The following is a 7091-nucleotide window of genomic DNA, read 5'->3' as shown; positions in this document are numbered from 1 at the left end:
TTTGCCTGGAAGCTTCTTCCGCAGTCTTGGCACACGTCTATTCTGACAGGATGAGCTCTGAACTGAACTGCACCATGGGTCTCCTCTTCCATCAGTACAATGGGACTTATTCCCATCATCTGGGCAGTAGAGCTGTGGATGTAATCCAGAGACAGCTGCAGTGTTGTGGGGTCCACAACTACACAGATTGGGCAGAGGCAGCAGCTTCACAACCTGTCCACACTGGAAATATACGTGCTCCTGAAAGCTGTTGTAAAGAGACTTATTCAGAGTGTACTGGTGATGTGCGCCAGTCAGAGCAGCTCTATCACGGGGGCTGTCTAAGGAAGCTGGGCTATCGGCTGCAGTTTGTCATGGGCTATGTATTTTGGTGCTGCATTGTTGTAGGCTTTCTGGAGATGTTAGCTGCCATTAGCAATGGGATACTTATGAAGCATAGGCCATTCCAAGACTTCCGAATTCTGGACTCTGCCACGTTTTCATAGACTTAAGAAGCGGGAACTTATTTGATCTCCCCCATATCTCCTGAGGATGTAGGTCAGCACCAGTTACACCTGTACTGAATGCAGATGTTTGTTTTAAACACAAGAAACCCATCCTAACCTAATGTTAATTTTCCCTAAAATGGAAAACCCTCTCTTAAAGAATGGTCAGGTCCTGGATTTGATTTTATAAAACTGATATTAATAAATAACTTGTATTTGCAAATACAATTCAGTTAATTGAGTGGGCAATTAACCCCCTGAGAAGAGGTGCACGTTTGAGTATCTGCAAAGCTGAAATTGCTGAAAATAAAGGAGAGGCCACACAGGTATAGTTGGAGGCTTAATTTGGCTCAGGAAAGCATCATTAGCCAAATCAATGGGATTAGCTATGGTACTAAAGTTAAGCACATGCCTAAATGTTTGTAGGAGCAGGGGCTAAATCACTAGAATAAATCTGACAATTGACCTCACTTAACAGAAACAGTTCCTATTACTTAAACATCAGTTCAAACCAGCGGACTAGTATCTCCAGCCTTTCACATCTGGCATTATGCTACAGGCCTGAGAGAGAAAAGGATCAAAACAAGAGTACTCTATTAGGATACACTTTTATTACAGACTAATGTCATTCTAATATTTAACATCTACTGTACTGAAACCAAGAGACCTGGAATAATACAGGGGCACCAGCTCAGCTGCTATGGAGGTGGTTAATTTAATAAACCCTCATGTTTCCCCTCTTTACTTAATGAAAAGTATTTGAGACTTTATGGCAAAGCTAAAGAAGGACTAAATTGTTTTCAATCATACTAAATGATTAGCTTTTGAATTTGAGGACGAACTGTAGTTGGTAAAGGGTGGCAAAATTTAAACTACAGTATTACCAAAAAAAATTTAGGGGAATATCTTCTGAGCCCAACCCTCATTGCTTACAAAACATCATGTGATCTTTAGGTTCCAGGTTATTCTACAGGAATGTTATCTGTGTAGACTGTCTCCTGAGATAATCACTGGGGAGATAATCAGTGGGATCTGAAGGATTAACCTCTTTTTCTAACAAAAGTGACTGAAGTAAATGTAAACAGCGAAAGAAGTCACCCCTTCTCAAAGGAAAGGAAATATAATCAAGATGATGTGATGGCAGACAGACAAGACACCTTCTTTGATACCTAACTAATCCCTCTTAATCCTCCCTAAAGCAGGATTGCCCTTTTATAAGAACCTTTTTTCCCAGCAAGCCTTTCTGGGGCTGTCTTCTTAGCGCTCCAGCTGTTGCCAAATTTAAGACGTGGCCATTTTAGAACTAGCTGCTGTTCACTGACTCTTCTACACCTTTCACTGGTGAGTATTAACAACTCCTATTATTTCCTTTTCTCTCTTCTGAAGTTATCGTATGTTATCGCAGGGGGAATTTGGCCCTTTAGATTGAAAGATATTTTGTTTTATTCCTAGCTCAGGAGCCACTAACACTAGAAGTTGGTATTTGCCCTGATGCAATAACTGTCCCATCCCCTGTGGGGGATGTTAATACATAGTTCTAAAAATAAACAGGGGGCAGGGCATGTACAGGGGTTGGTGGAGCAGTGGAAAGTGTTTGTGTCCAAGTGGTTAAAACGTCGTGTCCTGCCTGCTTTGTCACTTAAGTGGTGAAAAATTACCAGAAGTTTATTTTTTCCAACGGAAGTTCTGGGTTTGATGCAAAAACTAGTTGCTGAGGTTCTGTAGCCTGTGTTGTTCAGGAGGTCAGACTCAATGATCTTAAAGGTCCCTTTTGGCCTTAGATTCTATGAAAAATGGTGAGGCCTTAACACTTCAGCTGGGTGAGCTGCCTCAGCTAGGAAAGTTTCCATGCAACTGCTGCAGCTTTAGTCAGCAAACAGAATCTTGCATGCAGAGTAACACCACCAGGGACAGAACACATGGTAGAATCCCCATTTTGTACAACTATCCCATGGGGAACTGGATTGTTTAAAGCAGCAGAATAGTTTCTGAGAGGCTTTCAATGCGGAAGTAACATGACAGTGAGTTCACAACTGTTTGATGTTCAGTTACAGTCTGAAGGGTGAGGAGGAGGGTTTAGAATCACAGTTGCCAACTTTCACGTGGTAAATAACCCCGACTTTCACAATCGACCAAAAATCAAGCTAATCCCATTTCAAAAGAAGGCAATCCCTAAGCACCCCAACACTCTGTGACTAGATCTCCCTGGTGTAAAGTCTGGGACTGTGATGGGCCCACTGTGCACCCCTGACTGTCTTTCCTGGGCTTCCCAGGAGCCGATCCAGAAAAAAAAAGCTACAGGCCAAACAAGCTACAAACCAAAAACTAGCCAACAAGCACCTCACAGGCAATTAAGCCAAAAACAAGCCAAATTTCCTTTTATTTTGGGGGGGTTTGGCATGTCTGGTTAGAACAGGGGTAGGCAACCTATGGCACAGGTGCCGAAGGCAGCACACGAGCTGATTTTCAGTGGCACTCCACTGCCCAGGTCCTGGCCACCAGTCCGGGGGGCTCTGCATTTTAAATTTAATTTTAAATGAAGCTTCTTAAACATTCTGAAACCTTATTTACTTTACATACAACAATAGCTTAGTTATATATTACAGACTTAAAGGTTTAAAATGTATTATTGGCACGCGAAACCTTAATTTAAAGTGAATAAATGAAGACTCGGCACAGCACTTCTGAAAGGTTGCTGACCTCTGGGTTAGAATATGCTAATATTAAGATCTTTAGAGTGCTCTAAAACCTGGCTTTTTATTGGGTCCCCTTTTGCCTGCTTTTTTTTCTTTTTAAAGGAGGTAACCTTTTCAGTAAATCTGCTATTGTTTGCTGTGGGTCATTATGGAAACAGATACCCTTGCCACAATCTAAATAGAAACTAAGGTTAATTGAAAAGTTCAAAGCACATGATACTCTGGGTTTAATTGCCTCAGTGATGGGCTGTATACAGGGCTGGGTCTTTTTCTTTTGTTTTATAATGCACCTAGCATAATGGGATCCTGGTCCATGTTCTGGGCTCCCAAATGTTACAGTAATACAAATAAATAATAATGAATAATCACATGTGCATTGTAACTGCATGTAAAATCATAGTTTGGTATTTCAACTCAGGGATAATTGTAAGGAAAGGGTGGGGGAGAGAGACCTTTTGATGACTTACATTTGCACAGCTCTTACAAAACACTTGTCATCTTTGGTATAAGAATATACTGGTACTTTACCTGGAATTACTCACTTTAGACTTTAAGGGACCAACCCTGCAAACACTTGTGCAGGTGAGTAACTTGACTCTAGTGGAATTACTCATCTAACTAAAGGTACTCAGATTTGTAAGTGTTTGTATTTCAGGTACCTAAGACTCCATCAAAATTCCCAAATATTCACTGCTTCCAAGGAATTGTGTTTTATGTTTATATCAAAGGGGATGAAAAAGTAAACAAATCAGTTCAAAGAGATTTCCATTCTGCTTTTCAGAGCTGTGTGAATAACAAGTTGGCTGACAAATTTAGCAGGTGTGGGGTGTGTTTTTCCACACACACACACACACACACACACACACACACACACACACACACACACACACACACACACACACACACACACACACACACACACACACACACACACACACACACACACACAAATTAGTCTAGTACTTAAGGCACAGGACTGGGAGTTAGGTTTTTCTGCATACTCCTTTAATGGCTTTTGCCCAGACACAATCTTTCTGTACTTCACAATCCCTGCCTATCAAATGGGAATAGTAACTTCCCAACCATGCAGAGGTGTGGCGGCTTCATGCGTTTGTCACATGCACAGATGCTGTGGATGAACATCACAGAAATGACTCCAAATACTTGTTTCTGTTTGCAAATTGACTGCAAGCAGTGTTTTGGGTTTTTTAAAATTATGCTGTCTTGTTAATATCTTATAAAACTCAATAATTAGGGAAGGAAAATAGGCATTCCAAGAGAAATCCTACGTTGGAAAAAATCTGTTTAAAGAGTTTCTTGCTAATATTTGAAGCCAACTCATCAGCTCTTTGAACTTTAGTAATTGCAGAAGAAAACAGTTGCAGATGTAGAGCGCTGGGAATTAAACCAGCCCTCGGAGACCACACCAGGTAAAGCTCTGTCATGTGTTCACACCATCAGCTGGAAGTGCAGTGATGTGGCCACATTAGCAGCTCTTGCAACACCACAAAGCAGTGCATTGTGGTATCTATCCCAGTATGCAAGTGGCTGCAGTGTGCTTTTCAAATGGGGGGGGGTGGAGTGTGAGAGGGAATGTGTTGTGTGTATGTGTGGGGGGAGAGACAGTGTGTTTTGGGGGCAGTGTGTGTCAGCATGCTGTCTTGTAAGTTCAGACAGCAGCAGAGGGAAACCCCAACATCAGCCCCCCCTCACCCCTGAGCACCTCTCTCTCTCTCTCTCTCGCACATGCACACATGCCTGCCTTGGCAGCGGCAGCAGCATTCCACAGATAAGCATGCCGGATGTCAGAAACGGAGTATTGAAAGAGGATATCCACATGCCTGTAGCCAAGTTCAAAACAATGACCAGAGTGGCCACTTGACTTCAGGGGATTATGGGACGTTTCTGGAGGCCAATCACAGTGCAGTAATATAACACGTCATCCACACTGACACTCTGGCGTTTCAGCCAGAGCACAGCAAGCTTTATGCTTCTCATGGAGGTGGATTACCAGGAGCGCTCCAGCTGCAGAGTCCAGGTGCTCTATGTGCTTTTGCCAGTGTGGACACCTCAGGAGTTAGGACACCTGGGGCTGGTTTAATGCACTCCAACTTGCAAGTGTAGCTGAGCACTTAGGCTAGTAGGAAAGCCACTAAGGTATTCAGGTTGTATATCCCTCCGAGTTTATTTCACTCTTAACTTTTGTATGGATCCTTAGTAGGGGAAATCTCTTGCAAAATTGTGCATGATTTTTCATATATGTTGGTATGTTTGGAATATGCAATGTGTGACTTGTGTGTCTGTGCATAAACACATGCACATGTATACGGTGGGGTGCTAAAGTTCCATTGAAATAAATAAAAGCATGATTATCTGTTCTACAGTATTAGGCAAGTAACTTTAAAACAAAAAAAAGTGTGAGGATCCTTTAGAGACTTGCACAGAAGTTCACTGGGTGATAAGGCTGAAATTGGGTAATAGTACTGCAATTTTTCTTAGATGTCCCTTTTTAATTAAGGGAACTTCATGTGGTAGCTGTTGATCACATGGAATGCCTGAGAGACTTAGAATCATAGAATATCCTGATTGGAAGGGACCTCAGGAGGTAATCTAGTCCAAGCCCCTGCTCAAAGCAGGACCAATCCCCAATTAAATCATCCCAGCCAGGGCTTTGTCAAGCCTGACCTTAAAAACCTCTAAGGAAAGAGATTCCACCACTTCCCTAGGTAGCACATTCTAGTGCTTCACCACCCTCCTAGTGAAAATTTTTCCTAATATCCAACCTAAACCTCCCCCACTGCAACTTGAGACCATTACTCTTTGTTCTGTCATCTGGAACCACTGAGAACCGTCTAGATCCATCCTCTTTGTAATGCCCTTTCAGGTAGTTTCAGGTAGTTCCTGCTCACAGGGAATTTCTCATCTGTTGCTTCATCCTTTAAAATATGCCATCAGGTGTCTCCTCTGATAACCATCAACAGATGCAGCAAGCATGCCTTTTTGATTAGGTTTGAAACTGTTACATTTCTTATCAAGGCTTATTTGCTACCTCCTAAGAAGATTAGCCAAAATTCAGCTTTGTTTGTTACTGAAAGTATGAAGTTTGAATCTAAATTAATAAAAAGGGGGTTTGATGCTTCATTGGCAATGAAAAAAGTACTTTAACCACAGAGTCTGAAAACATCCTTTTGAAAGAGGGAAGAAATTGCTCAAATCTAAACAGTGTCGTGTAACCCTCCAGGGTGTAATGTGTGAACTCTGTCTCCTAAAAGCTGCTGTGTATACGTTAACATCTACCAGGAACCTGGATCTTTTATGGCCTTGTCTACACTACAGGACTATTTCGAATCTACTTAATTCGAATTTGTGGATTCGACCTTATGAAGTCGAATTTGTGTATCCATACTAAATACACTAATTCGAACTTCTGAGTCCACATTCACGGGGCCGGCATCGACTTTCGAAGCGGTGCACTGTGGGAAGCTATCCCACAGTTCCCGCAGTCCCCGCTGCCCATTTGAATTCTGGGATTTCCCCCCAATGCATGCTGGGGGAAAAAATGTGTCGAGGGTGGTTTTGGGTAACTGTCGTCATTGAACCGTCAATCACTCCCTCCCTCCCTGAAAGCGCCTGCGGGCAATCTGTTCGTGCACTTTTCTGGTCAGTGACAGCGTGGACGCCACAGCACTGCAAGCATGGAGCCCGCTGCGATCCTCGCCGTTTTCTCCTCCTCGCACTTTATCGTCCACCTCTTCCACATTCAGCTGCTGAGAAATTGGGCTACTTTTCAATGGTTCTGCAAGCACTGGGGGACCATAGGGGCCTTTTTACCAACATGAACATCGTATGGCCGGGCAAGGTTCCTGATGCGTGTGTTCTCAGGAACTGTGGGCTGCTCAGACGCCTGCTG

General features: G+C 42.8%; 1 long non-coding RNA gene across 1 annotated transcript in view; it reads left to right on the top strand.

Annotated features, from left to right (window-relative positions):
- Positions 1-1754: 1754 nt before the first annotated feature.
- Positions 1755-7091, top strand: part of LOC123372336 — an 81697-nt gene continuing 76360 nt past the window's right edge. The window contains exon 1 of the long non-coding RNA XR_006580219.1: positions 1755-1826. This is a non-coding gene — a long non-coding RNA (uncharacterized LOC123372336). The remainder of the gene's footprint in view (positions 1827-7091) is intronic.

The sequence above is a fragment of the Mauremys mutica genome, chromosome 6 (assembly GCF_020497125.1).
Source record: "Mauremys mutica isolate MM-2020 ecotype Southern chromosome 6, ASM2049712v1, whole genome shotgun sequence".
Taxonomy (NCBI): Eukaryota; Metazoa; Chordata; order Testudines; family Geoemydidae; genus Mauremys; species Mauremys mutica.
Note: the sequence above shows the minus strand (reverse complement) of the source record. Positions and strands in the feature narration are given on the sequence as shown.